Source organism: Sander lucioperca, chromosome 5 (genome assembly GCF_008315115.2).
Source record: "Sander lucioperca isolate FBNREF2018 chromosome 5, SLUC_FBN_1.2, whole genome shotgun sequence".
NCBI lineage: Eukaryota > Metazoa > Chordata > Actinopteri > Perciformes > Percidae > Sander > Sander lucioperca.
In genome coordinates, this window is record NC_050177.1 from 13,329,441 (window position 1) to 13,344,889 (window position 15,449).

At 42.0% G+C, this 15,449-nt stretch overlaps 1 protein-coding gene across 1 annotated transcript in view; it reads right to left on the reverse strand.

The window, feature by feature from the left end:
• rtn4rl1b (reticulon 4 receptor-like 1b) overlaps positions 1-15,449 on the reverse strand; it is a 163,394-nt gene that overhangs the window by 147,152 nt on the left and 793 nt on the right. The window lies entirely within an intron of this gene.

The window sequence follows — 15,449 nt, forward strand, 5'->3', positions numbered from 1 at the left end:
AGAAAGAGCTTTTTTATCCATTCGTATCGCTCTCTCTCTCTCTCCTCTCCCTCACTTCATATCTTCCTCTATCGTGCTCTCTGAGGACCCCTCTCATGTTTTCTGCACTGGCCTATTAGAGTGTACATCCAGCCAGTGCCACATTAAACCCCCTACAACCCAGTGCTTGTGGACCCAGATAAAGATCCCTCTTTTGACTGAATAGTTTGATCCATCTCAGACAGCACACACTGCATTAATATTCTCCCACAGATCAGAGACAAAAGAGCCTCAGACCCATGTGCTGTACTGACTGGTTTGTCATCTGTGCATCATCCAGAAAGTGAGAAAGAAAGAGAGAGAAAACGAGAGGGATAGGATGAGGCGGGGATACTCAAATGTATGGTAACACTGCATGAATTTTTCATCTGCCAGCAGCTGCTTCCATAACCTTTTCTCAGGGCAGCCGCTGTGGTTTCTGCAGTGCCAGAGAGTCATTGGAACGTCAAGCTTGGCAGCCATGGGAATTTAAAGGAGCGCGAAAAACAGAAGAGGTGGGGTCCTTGGCCATGGTGGCAGGTCAGATGCCGGGGGGACAAATGTGTTGGTCTCTTGGATGTTTGGTTTTGTTTGAGAAGACAACGGACATGTGTGTTGTGGTCACGGATGTCCCTGGCAGGTTTCCCGTAGAGGGAGTCAGGCTAGAGACAGGATGCTTATCCCTGGAGAAACTGCCCAACCCTCTGTGCCAATTTGGGTCCTGCTGCCGGTGCATGATGGGAAAGAAAAATATCCCTCCCTCCCTGTGAAAGCACCCTGACCTGAATACAGATTCAGACGAATAATACTCGCTCTGTAGACGAGGGCAGACACGACTTTTTGAGTATTCACCATCTAAAATCCCCCCTCCTCCTGCCCCTTCAAGGTGAGATTTTGGGTGTGAGGACTGCAGAATCATGCTCCAGCTTGTGAACCAAGTGAGAAAGCACGAGAAAAGACAGGGAGAACACTGTGAGGAGCAAGAAAAACAAGCAAATGTGACTGCGCAGTTGAGAGCTGCAGCCCCATATTCACAATCATACTGGGAATCACAACACTTTTTAATAATTCAGGATGAATAGAGGAGAAAAAATTCTGCAGCAAGCAATGAAGCCGAGGAAATGACAGGGAGGAAAAGAATCCAACAACACTCTCCGTACCAAATCTCCCTGTCTGGAGATATGTCTGAATGACTGCTATAGGGTTACGCTATACATCAGTCTATAGAGAATTCTTTTGGCATAGAGAATTGCTGTGCTACTTGTTATTTATGACCTTGGCTCACTCACACATTCTCTAGCAACAGCCTACCTCACCATGATGTCTTAATTTTAAGTGCAGCTATGCTTAAGAATGAGGGAATTCTTAAAATGAACTTGCCAAGTTCAAAATGTTACTATCAATTTCACGATGTAAACATGTAATCAAAATACTCTTAGTGGGTGCTGTGGGTGCTAGACTATGCTCTGCCCGTACTACCTGAGGACACATTTCAAGTACCAAACAAAATGTACAATTATCGTGGTTCAATTTTTCAATTTGTCGAGGCACCTGTTCCGTTTCTCAGACAATACTTTCATTTTAGCGTGGCTTAAATTCTAATTAATTTTGTCTCAAATGAATCCGTTCATTTGGTTGTTTTACTTCTCCCGACCCTGGCCCAAACCACATCTCATTACGTTCCACTATTCTTAATTTCTTACCACTGGCAACAAGGTAGCGAGGGAAACAACATTTGCCAATTAGTCTGAGCCCTTGTGATTTTGCCACTCTTGCTAACAATTCCAATTTACATTAATTATTCATTTTCAGCCCGCACACACAGTTGTCCCTGCCAGAAGGGCTTGAAAGAGAGGAAGTGCTGTGGTGAGATCTAATCGTTTGTGTTGACGCTGTTTTGTTTCAAATACCACCACTTACAACGTCTGTCATCCTGTTTTCCTATGTCGGATTATTTTATGTGGATAATGGTCTGTGTCATGGTTGAAATCTATGATATACTGTCCCACATCAAATGGGAACATTGTATCTTCAATATGTAGGAAAACAAATGGTTGGATGTGTGTAGAAATGCCCTGTCTGCAGAATAGGTTTATGTCTGTATACCAGGTGCTGCTTGGGATAATAGTTTCCTGTGACCTTTGTTACCCGTTTATTCAGTCCTTATAACAGTGCCAGTCATCCTGCAGTCTCTGCAAGAGGCAGCAACTCAGACAGAAAACACATTGGCTCATTGTTCATACTTCTATAGCTTTTCAACAATGTCTTGTTTATTGTTGTGACTGGAGATAAGCTGGAGCTCTGTGAGTGTTTACTGGGCTGCAGGGCTGAGCATGCTGAGCTGAGGGGTCACAGGACTGGTGCTGACAGGTCACGGCCTTTATGTTCAGACATGCTCTTCTGGGGACACTGCCTTCTTTGCCCAGTTTAAGTCTAAACACAAATGCTATAACACAAACACGCACACATGCACACACTTCTCAGATGTGTTTTATTAATCACACGCCAAAGAAGAGGGGGAGAACTGCAATACACACACAGCATGACTGCAGGCCGAGGGAGCAGACCTGGCTGTGGATCAGCAACAACCCAAACAGATGTTGCATAATTGTTGCTTCTCCAGACAGGAGACTTATTTGCACAAATAGGGATGGAAGAAGCCCATCAGTAATACCAAAAGTTTCGTACATTGTTATAATCAGGAGAAAATCCCAACATTCATTGTTGAATGAGGTTTTCTGGGATGTGAACTTATAAATCGGACTAATTAAAGCCTGCATGGTTTTATTTCATTTTTTGAAAGTGTGGTTTTATTTTATTTTATTTTATTTTTTTTTTTTTTAATAAAGTGGTTTTATTTCTAATAAGCAAGACTTGGTCTGGCATATTTTTTTAAATGTCTAAGCATGTGATGTGTTAATGCTGATTTACATCAGAAACAGAGTGAAGTTGCTCTTGAAAGAAGCAAAAAAAAGATTTGATTTCTTGTGTTCCTTGTTTTAAATTAAATAAAAAAAATGCCCTCTACTTGTGCATTTGTCAGAGGCCCTTACAATATTCATATATTCAAGACATAAACTCCAACTCTCTAAACTGTAAATATTACTCTACATTATCTCTAACACACAGACCTACTTTGTTTGGTTTGGTTTTCAGAGCTGTCTTTTATAAAGGCCTATTTAACTATTTTGACATCCGCCATGTCTCATTTTTCTGCAGTGTCAACTTCAACATTTTTTGGCACTGAAATATTTGTAAAGACAAGTACTGAACGCTGCTACACCTTCATGGTTAGATCACACACTATAAGAATGATCCATTCTGACAGAGGTTTTCTGCAAACATGCATATTGTTCAGTGTGACCCAAACTGCAGTGACATGGCAGAACGCCTACGGGGACATCTCAATACGATTTCACCATCTTACCTCAGTCAGCACATTTTTCACTTCAAAGGTGACCTCTGTGTTGTATCATCAAGATGGCCAACAAACATTACAGATCAAAACTCTGAACATGTTCAAAGCACAGCTGTTGGGTCTACAGCAACCAGCAAAGCAACAGTAGAAACAGCAATGTTAGTCACTTGCAACATGAACAACTGAAAGTTGTGCTTTTACAGTCGAAACTCAGTATTTAACACAACAGTTTGGTGTCAGCAGAAACAAAACAGAACTTTGTTGTACAAACTGTTTTGTTTCACACATACGTGATCATAATGTCACATTCTTCAGGAGGGCTACGTGGGCCATGGTGAGTAGATGAGTAGTGTATGGACGGGGACAGCTGAGGCCTTTTAGTTCTATAAGTGTTTGCACCTGCTAGGTGGGAGGCAGAGAGCTGAAGAGGGCTCATACATACACCAATGTAACAACAATGGTGTGAATCTCCCACAGAGAGAGAGACTGTGTGTGTGTGTGTGTGTGTGTGTGTGTGTGTGTGTGTGTGTGTGTGTGTGTGTGTGTGTGTGCGTGTGCGTGCATCTGAAGCCAGATCGTCCCAGCTGCTCCCACACAGCGCCAAGAGCTATTCCGATCAGCAGGATAATAGTGCCATCATCGCATGATTTCATAAGCCGAGGCATTCCGTGCAGAGATGAGAAACTGACTAAATGTATGAATTTTAAGACAGTTGAAAACCAGTGCAGTGTGTGCGTGGTGGGGCCTGCTGTGAGGGGCACTGACAGATTGGGTTGTGGGTGCGCCTTCTTCTCACTGCCACGTCATGTAGCTTGTACTGCGTGGAGACTTTGGGACAAGGATGATGTTAAGATCATAAACAAGGTGTGAAATTTGGAAATAAACACAGCTCTCTGAAAGAATCTTCCAAGGAAGGGGAGGGGGCAATAATAGGGTTTCTTTTCAACTCCTCCATATTAACTGATCATTTCCCTTTACCCTCCAATCTTTTTTTTTCTTTCCTGAAGGAATCATTATCTTTCACCCGCCTAGAAGATATTTCTACTATAAACATCATAACGTTAAAGCAATCTTGCTGCAACACAAGTGCTTCAAGCACCACCGTATACCTTGTGCAAAGAAATGATTTTGGAAATTGTAAATATGATTATCTTTTCAGCCACTAGATGAAACTATTAAATGGCTTGCTTTGCATTTGTTTCTCAGATGCTACATTTGTTAAGTCTAAGATTGTAAGACTGTACAGTAGACTGTGCTTGTAAAACAGACTACATGGGGTCTCCTGAGGTGGTTAATCTTAGATTTACTGTCAAACAATCAGTCAGTTCTGAGTTGAAGAATATAACTTGTAATAGAGAGTATAACTAGAGTACAAAAAAAGGTCATTTCAAGAGAATATGTCTGGAAGACTGGAAAAGGCTTTTCTTGCTGCCGTATTTCCATCAATTCTCTGTCTCACACAAGTTGTTAAGTGTCACCAAGCTTCACACCTTTATGTCTGTGCCACAGTTAACAAGCATGTCTGCATGTTTTAGTGTGTGTGAGAGCGTGTATCTGTTTATGTCCTGGTTAAGCAGAGCTTGTACATACATACATGCTCATAATAAATGTCTGCTTGTTCCTTGAAAAAGTAGAATAGCCTCATCCGCACTGGTCCATGGGAATGGATATCAGTCCTAGGGGTCAATGGGCTTTTCATGTCAATGACACCATCTCAGGCACACACATATATATTCCCTCAGACATCATTACAGCCCACATAATCTCCTTTTCCCTATCTTCCCATTCTCCCTCCTCCTGTTTCACTCTCCTTTTACTCACTCTCTTTGTACTTGCTTTTTTTTTTCCATTGTTGACAATGTCATAGAATCTATTAACTTCCCTTTGACCAGTGCGTCACAGGCTCTCCCTCTGCAACACAATCTGTGTTAAGAGTGAGCTCCAGTTTAATACCACTGGCATGCATGCAGACATCTACTCTTATACCTCTTTCACATACTTTGTGGTCTCTCAAAGAGATTCATTCCCCAGGGAGTGGGAAATAAATGTGTGAAGGGATGTAAGCAGAGCCTGCCAAATATAGCCACGTAAAACAAGTCAAAGCATACTATGAACAGGATTTAGTTTGTTATCACAATGTAGGGAAGCTAGGTTAAAAGTTAAGATTCAGATTGTTTGACTGACAGATCAGCAGCTACAGGAGGGCTGCGTTTGAAAAGTGGCTCCAGAGGATGTTGTGCACTCGGCTACCTAACTCACAGCGACTGTTAACCTCCCCATCCATCAGTGGAGAGAGCAGCCGTGACACAAAAAAAACCTGCTTCTTCCATTAGAGCCCTGACAGAGCCTAATGCCTGTCCTTGTGCTCTCTCCCTCTCTCTCTTCAGCCCTGTATCTCTCAGTTACAATGCAGTCTGCCTCCCTCTGCTCCTATGAAGTGAGCCACTTAACAAGTCTTTAATAATACTTTTTTGTTACCTTCTCCCTCAGTGCCTCTTTGTTTTCCCTTGATGCCGTCGTCTTTGAGGGATGAGGGGACTCGCGTTGGCAATAGTGTGAATTAGCACACAGGCGCGTAGGGATAAAAGACCAGTTCTTATTATGGCTCAAATGCATGAGCACACTTTTGGGGATAGAGATGTGTAAATGAGTTACACACACCAAGTGCTGTCTTTTCTGGGCTGTTGTTTTGCTCCTTTAAATAATTGACATGGCTGTGCTTGTGAAGACAGGGACAAATCTGCTGAGTTAATGTCCCAGCCAGAGGAGTTTTATCACCAAACGCTATCAATCCCCCCCTACGTAGAATTGTTACCGCCATGGCAGTTCATAAATCTCATCTTAGCCCAGCTCAGCGATATAACAAGTCGGTATTCCGCCAGCATGTTCTGTTTATTGTTTCGCTGGAGAGCTGGCAGCAGATGACATCTGCTATATTTACCCTCTAGATTGCGTTCCATTTCCAAACAACACTTTAACGTCAGGCAGGTCTCTGCATTGGGGCCGGGGACATATTAGCATGATTGCGGAGGGTAAACTGTAGGCTGTTCCCGGTCATCTGGGGAATAAAGAGACTGGTAGTTTTTGTTGTTAAGAGTTGGAGCTGTCAGGGCTGCACACATGGCTTAGACAGTGATCTTATACTGGGCGTTGGGGCAGAGCCGTGGCAGCGTTCGCTGTCAGACAGTAGCATCTCTGTGTTCCTTGGCCTCCCATGGGAATTGGGCAGTTTGTGACTGAGGCCTTGACTAGGAGCAGCAGTTACGAGAAACAGCATACATGGCAGTGACTATCTATTAGCTTGGCAATTTTTTTTTTCCTTGCTTCTTTTCTCTTTTTTTGACTGCAGGCGAGGCAGCATGCGGCTTTCTTTTCAAGGTCCCTTGCCAACCAAAGCAGATGGGTGGAAACCTCTCTTCGGAATAAAAACAGCTCTGAGCTTTCCCCTTTCGCTCCCCATTAAAATCCCAACAACAAAAAGCCACCCAAGCACTGCCAAGGGAAGAAAATCCATATCGGACGGTGTTTTCATACTCTATACTATGCCTTTAAACCACACTGTTGTGACATCTGTCCCTTTGTTTTTTCCAAAAAGACAGCCAAGAACAAATTGACAAAATGTTCTGAGAGTAGTTTGCTTTCCGAGCAGTTTCATCTGAAACAGAAGGGCACCTGGATTTCAGCCTGAGCAACGTGCAAAGGGAAGTGCTTCATTAGGATGTACAAGTGAAACCCTGCAGGATCCAGGTGATTGGAATGTAAAACGACCAGCTACTGGCTTCACTACTCCTCACTACTGTCTCTGCGCCTCCATCCTAAAGCAGGGTCTTCCCAGGCACCGCAACATCAGTTAAGTAGGCCAAAGATGTGATGCAACACAATACCAACAAACAGTCTAACCACATGCACCATGTGTCACAATCCACCACAGCGTGTCATTTGAGTTCAGCAAGGGCTCTGTACTCTTTACCAAGTAATGGAATAATTAGCTTATCTCTGGCACACAAAACAGCACCTTGCACCTCTATTGTGTCTTTGATGCCCAGTGTTTATGATGCAAGCTCTTAATGGCTTGAATGGTTTGTGTGAGTGATGGCCAATGCTGAAGAGCAAATCTTGTTAAAAAAGAGGAAAACCGTCAAATATCAAGGACTTCACTCTTATTCACAGCAGTGAAATGCATAAGGAGAGAGTGTGAGAGAGGTCTTTTCTGCACCAGAAATAGATTCAAATTTGATGAAGGTAGGCTGCGAACACAGCGTTCGAAATTGACATTTTCAAAAAAATGCAGGGTAAATTGAAACTGATAATTCCAATTCATGCTTATCCGCATTGTACCAGCTGTAACAAGGTCAAAACATGGTTCCGCTTCTGTAAATGACTGAATTTAAGACCGTTCTAAAACAATTGTGAGGAATTTGCATATAAAAAGATGTGTGATTGTGAAGGAGACCTTGGCCTATATTCTGTAATTACTACAACTCCATCCGTCTCTCAGTCCTGCCTCAATAATACTCATCTATTCCTCACTTCAACAATCTTTTGGATTCTAGAGTAAATCCTCTTGTCTTCCCCTAGCCATTGTACAAGACAACATCTGGTTCCAGCCTGTATCTCATCGATTTACTCTTGAAATATTTAATGCAATTAAATCATACTGCTTTCAAGGAATAGTTGAAAATACAGCAGTCCTTCTGAAAGTTAAATGAATCCAAGGAAAAGTCAAAGCTTACTTTGTTTTAGTAGAGCCTATTCACTCTGCAGTAGGTTAGAGCGGGCCCGAGTTTTAAGTGGTTCTGCAGTTGCAGTATCACAGGCCACAGCGTGCATTAACATCGAGGACAGAATTAATCCCAACAGGCTGCAGCAATTACCTGAGCCCTGACTGTTCTTAAAAGTCAGTCTGAGCCGTGACAGACGTATGAGCACAGATAACATTTGCCAGAACACCGACACCGCAGATATTACAAGCACTAAGCTCAGATGTGACTGTGACACTAGCCTGTCTCATTAAAGCCATGGACGAGGAGCTTGGCTCTCGTGGAACTGTGGAGCAGAAGGTGAGCGGAGCGACAGAGCCAAAGACAGGAGCCTTGGAAAATGGAATGAAAAGTTGATTGTTGCTACTTTTTTTTCTCATCCCATTCCCCACTGAGTGTTATAATTTCACTCAGCAGCCAGAGCAGAGACTTTCATTTGGAAGCATCTTTTTAACCTGCCTACAAATACCATTGTTTTCGTGGCGAACATCTTCAAACAAATGAGTTCTGACTGTTATTTGGATAGAGTGTGAGATTAATCAGAGGCATAATAAAGTACATGAATCAATGCCAGGAGTCAGTTTAGTTCAAACTTAATGTCACACAGAAGGGCATGCAGCCAGTGTGTACATACATGCCCGCGCTTTTGAGCATACACACCAAACTTCAAATCTGTCCCTTTCTTTACGTAATAATAAGAAACACAAATGTACACAACAGATGCTCCCTTCTCCCTTTTTCTTAACCTCTGCTCTATCTTGCGATGATATGCCACTCCATCTTGAACACTTGCTAACTCTCAATGCCAAAAGGGCAGATGCCCAGGTGCTGGAGTAGCTGAATTGCTGTCCTAAGCACACACAGGCAATGTCGCCTGGGGGGGGATGGCTCAGGAAGGGGGAGAGCTGTCAAAGTAACTGGAGAGCACCTGGGATTACTGTCAACGGTCTCCTGGACTGTCTCCCTCTGCCCCTCCGCCACCTCCCTGCTGTCTCCTAAGATCCATGGCATTCTCATTGACATTGACCTTTAAACTCCAATTAGCCACTTAATCAGAAATTAATTATTAATATTAGAAAAACCAACAGGGCTTAAGTTGTTTGTCTCTTTCACCTCATTATCATCCGCTAATGACCACCCTTGCATCTCATTTCCACAACAAAGGCTAAGGAGATGGCTTTTGCACAAGAATCAGGTGATTTCTCTTAAAGGGCAAACGGAGATGGACAGATTTTCTTTCCATGCAAGTGCTGTAATTTTCACCCCTGACTCCCCGTCCAAGTCGGAATGTCCTCTGGAATTAATCACTTAGATGTCTCTTCAGACTGAATAAATAGGAGAGTCCTCGGCTGCATAAGAGCATTGCATCCACTTCTGAACTCAGAGCACTCATGGCGTAATTCAGTGTGAAATGGTTGACAGGGACGTGTGAAAATGGCTCCCAGAAAAACAAACAGTTCATGGCAAAAATGTGACATGCACACCAGTCAGTGCTGTCTTCTGCACGCATGCACACACACACACACACACACACACACACACACACACACACACACACACACACACTCGTTAATTATTTGTCATCTTCTGTGAGGTGTCACGTGGTGAAACTGTGCCAGAGGCTTCCATGAGTATTGGCCACTAAAAAAATGGCTTTTGGATTCGAAAAACTCTCCTTTAGCTAAATAAGATGTTTGGAATGCACTGATGGAGCCAGAGGTGCATTATGTAGTAATATAATAAATGTGGCTCAGCTATCCAATAATTGTTGATGTTCCTCCATCAATTACGCTGTGTTTTCTGGGCTGGATCTACAGACAGCCAATGGGATTTTGGTTGCCTTATTTTATTACATCAGAGTTTATACTCTCATTTTCCTGTATCTACCTGATGTCTTGATTAGCCAATTCTACCATTTTAGACAGAGGAAGGTCTTTTCTTAAACAAGTGTCAGACAGGAGTAGAAATGTTGTCCTCTCAGATTCGCTTTCTATATTTCAGGCGGCTTAGATAGATTTAGGGGATCAGTTTGAGGTTTATATTTTTGCTCCTCTCTACATTATCCTCTTCACTTCCCTTCAAACCTCTTCTGCTCTAAACCTTCAGTCATCAGTCCACATTGTCTCTCACCCGTACGGAAACACAAGCTTGGCTGGAAAGTACAACAATGCAGAGTTGACAAGGAGTGATAGCAGAAGGCTGACAGTGTGGGAGGATTAGGAGGATGATCATATGAGCGGGGAGCTATTGTCTTTTAATAGAACTCTCTGGGCCTTGACGATGGCTCAAAGTTTGCATATCACAGTGACAGATGTGTGTAAATGTATGTAGTCATATCAAATGACTTGCATGGGGTTAGCTGCAAGGTTTTCCTGTGTCTTCTACTCAGGAAAAGCCTCTGTTTGTTCTTTGGTAACAAAGAGAGACCATTTGTTTTCATGACTTCACAATTTCGCTTTATAATCATCATCAACATAGCACTTGATGTGTATGAGTCATATCATCCTTTGGTTAAAAACATCTCCCTGACAGAAGAGAGGAGCCCCTTGACGTGTGCGGTTATTAGATATTGTGGAGAGCAGAAATGGAGCTGTGTTGGCTGAAGAGCCGCTCTGATACCAGCATGAGATATATGGCCCGCACAAGTGAGCAGAGCCAGAAAGCTGAAGAGTAGAGGCCACATGTGTTTACCTGAGTGCTGCATTCATTGTGCTGAACTCATTAATGGCAAATCCCCCAACCCTGTCTGCTCATTCTGAATACAACATGAGCAATGTGCAACCTTAACGTCAGTGCTCGTAATTGCGGTTGATTTACAAAATATGATTACTAAATGCTACAAGATTTCATAATTGCTACAAGTAATTATCCCTGCATATTGCCAATCACAGGAGATGGAAGATTATGGAACAGACTGTGGTGCTTTTTCTGTTTTAGATATGTTTATGACAGAATGTTAAAAATTTCAATTAATTAGTATTCATACGATTGCTGATGTGTTTGCCAGTGTGCACAAACATAAAGCTTGCATGATCTTACAACCCCCTAAATTCCATTAAAACATGCTCATCCTGTTAAATGAAGTCAGTGTGAATGCATTTCCCAATTAGTCTTATCTTGCAAGTCTGACACTTATGTACAAAAAGCAAACCCTGTATGTGTGTTTGTGTGTGTGTGTGTGTGTGTGTGTGTGTGTGTGTGTGTGTGTGTGTGTGTGTGTGTGTGTGAAAAAAAAATCTAATATATTGGGTTCAATGGGAGGGAAAAAAACTTTTTTTTTACCCAGGCATTTCAAAATAATACATTTTAAAGTTGTAATTGCAATACCACAATACCCTGAAACCATGATATTTTTGCTGAAGGTTATCATACCGTCAGAATATCATACCAGCCTGTGTGTGTGTGTGTGTGTGTGTGTGTGTGTGTGTGTGTGTGTGTGTGCGTGTGCGTGTGCGTGTGCGTGTGTGTGTGTGTGTGTGTGTGTGTGTGAGCATGTGTGTTCCCCACTGCTTTTGTGAGCACTTCCGTGTCCTACTTTAGGTTAAGAACTTAGATTTGTGGTTGATGATGGATTAGTTTAAAGTTCAGGTATAAGGGTTGAGGTAAGGCATGTAGTGCTGATGCTTAAAGCTGCTTATCACTGGTTTTGCATGTTTTAGCCTGATAAGTACCAATGATGTATATATTACATTACAACCAAAGCATTCCAGTTTTCCAGAGCATGCCGTAGGTTGTGAGTGATTTCCTAGCTGTCAGGTAGCCATCAGCTTTAGTTAACTACTTGTAGAGACTCTCAGCTTACTTGAGGCAAGTAATCCGTCACAATGTACATTTAGTTTACAGGTTACATTGTCTTTGTGCGGTGAACATAGATGCAATAAGGGACAGTTTCATTTTGCATTTAAGAGGTTGCTTTGAAAGGTCTGAAATCTGCAATGTTATATGCACTTTTACAAGTACTTGCAACAAATAAAAGTATTTTAACAATAGTTTCTGTCCACATTGGCATCACTATGCAATAATGCAGTAAATAATTAAACGTTGAAACAGTGAATTCATGTTGTGTGTGTGATATTCTGCAAATTTGACAATGTAAAATTTGCAAATTGATTTTCATGCTGTTTTGGAATGAAAACAGTGGCTGCCATGGGAGTGAGAAAAGCTACGACATCCAGGTCGGCAACAGACTTAAATAGACTAAAACATGGGAAAACGTAAGAGTATATGTAATAAATGTAATCAGCAGAGCATCCTCATAATGATAGAAGTACAAGGATGTTCATGTATGTTCATCTTTGTGTTTGAGTGGGGTTTCACATTGACATCGATCAATCTGTTTCTTTTTTAGGATGTGAGGTGCATGGATCATTTGTTATGTGCCGAACACTGTACAATCCAAAAGGTGGCATAACGCAGAAAACGCCTTGGCTGAGCCTCCTCCAATAATCCTGAATAACATATAGCAGGAATTCCAGCATGTCACAGCATAATATAGTCAGTGGACATCTCGTCCTTTCCATCTCAGAACTGTTCTGACAGATCATCCCTTGTGCCCACTCTATGGCTGACTGGTTTTGGGGAAAAGAGAGATTGTAAAAGTGGGACAGATAGACAGAAAAGCCAATATAGAGATTGAGTGATAAGTATGCTTGCAGGGCTACATAAATGTACACATGTACCCAGAGACACACTCACTCACACATGTCATTGTTCTATAAGCCACAGAAAAGACATAAACACACAATCAAAATCACAAACACCATTCTGACAGTTCAAACAAAGACATGAGGACTATGTTGTCTCACCTGCAGTGACACAACTAATATACATGTCCAGACAAATATTTGTGGATGGTTTGGACATGATTATTCCTTGTCGCAGCACTGATCAACATGTACAAATTCATGGCCCACAGATGAAGGGATCAGCAGCCTTAGGCCTCTTTCACACTGGCTGCATGGCGTGAGCATGTCAGCTGCGTGGAAATAGGACCGACGCCTATTTTTCACGCGACACGCAAGCGTGTTGGAAGCGTTTCCAGGCAAAATAGAATACGAAAAGATGTTTATATCTCATTTTGACACAAATACATTTGATAAATGACATTTTGATGTTTGAAAGTATCTAGGTTTTGACATAAATGCAGATATAAATGTAATTTAAAAACACAATAATAAATAATTATCGATTTTCAGATATTGCACCTGTCAATACAGAACAAAATATTCTGTAGCCTATTTTAGCGTCAATACTGCCAACGTTGTCTTTGCTGTAATCAAATCAGTATATATTTATGTTTAACATGAAGTATACTACAGCTTGAGTGCGTTTTATCAATGGGAAACATACATGTGTACAGACAAGGCTAGCAGCAGCAGCGGCGCGTCAGACACGTTTCTGGTGTGAAAAGACATAGAAAACGCCACGCAGCCGCCACGCAGCCAGTGTGAAACGGGCCTTAGACTGTTGGACAAAGTGTGAACCAAAAGGCCATTATACAAGCTACGTGGCCACTCCATAACAAGGTAATTAGCCACAGCAGGACAACAGTGTGAAGTAAATATGGGAGGTGCTGCCAAGGTGTGTCAACTAACACTTTACTTCTATATGTGTTGGTGAATGGTGGATCTGTCACAAAAAAATGCTGCGCCCGGTTCATAAGCCAGGCTCCCTCCAATGTGTTATTTTAGGTGCCAAAAAAAATTCAAATTCACCAGAGAACCTCTGCGCTGTTCCTGCCAACGCTGACGCATCTCTGCCTCACTATTGTAGACTTAGACATGCTGGCATACTGAGCACTTTGGGCAGACTGGTGAAATCTGTACTTTGAAGTCGTTTGTCTTGAATTAAGTGATTTTCTGTCCGACACTGAGCAGTGGTAAGACAGCTGATTCACATACAAAAACCTTGGACAGAGCAGGGTTGGAGCATGTTTGGAGTACAAAATCCTCAAATGCCAATCACCTTTGGTTTCAGCTCTCCATTTAACCTGCTACATAAATGGAAAATGGATGTGTGTCGTGGGAAATCATATCCTTGAGGATCTGTTGATGATGGTAATAGCATTTACCAGCATGTCCATTAGTTTGACACAAAACAGAGACAGACGGGTTTGCTCCATACTTAACCAGTAAAGAGCCTCTTCTGGAACACAACGGTGACTCATGCTAGTTCTCCCTTAAACTCCAGACATAACACTAAATACATAAATACATAAAAACACATAAATGATAAAAATATCAGTTATGAGAAGCTGTCAGGGTGCAGGTTAAGAAAAAAGGCCTTCCCTCAAAGCTGTTATAGCTATAAGCACTCATCACCATGGTGTGTTTCATCTCGACCGTTGGAACAATAATCGATCTGATGGCAGCAAGAAAAACATGTTTTTCTCTGCCCCTAAGGCACACAGCAGAGACACACAAACTCTAAACAGATGTTTGTTTTTTTTGCAAGACAGACTAAATACATACAAACATAACACACACGGTGATTGTTGCATGATGACCCCATCAGGTATTCGTGTTTGTAAGATTTACATTAAAAGTTTGAGCATCTCTTAAGCTACTTTTGCTTAATATAAACTGCATTAAATAACAAAACAAAAGAGCAAGCTTGTTTGTCACTCATGACAAAGTGATAAGGCTTGGTCTAATGCAGTGGTTCCTAAAGTGGGAACCTAAAGGGGTCCAAGGGCTCCAGCAAAATTTGGAACAGTTTAATTTCGCTATTATTTCACTCCCTCGATAACAGCACAATGGGAGTGTGTATTACTGTGATCTATCCTAATTAGACAGAGATTTTACTCTCCCTGTTGTCAGACATCCAGTGTAGACACTTACGCAGCTCTATGGCCAATTAAAGCCTAAAGAAAGAAAGAAACGGTTCCTTGGGACAATAGATCATCAAATAGGATTCTGTTCTCTAATATGTATCCATCTGGGGGGTCTTGATATTGAAAGTTTGTGGAGCTTTTCCGTTTTATATGAGGTGCTCAAGGTCTTGAGTGTTCATATAGTGTGTAGCCAGCGGAGAATAACCTTGTGAACTGCGGTTTGATCCATCACATCTAGATGTACTGACACACACAGCAAATAATAATGCTTCAGCAAAGTGCAATGCTCGGAGAGATAGCCTTGTGACCCGGGTACAACTCATAAACTGCAGTGCGGCATCAGCTGTATTAATATCACATCGTCTGCCCCATGTTTCCTTATACCAAAATGAATATCTCACTCCCAGAAATCTTCAGTGCG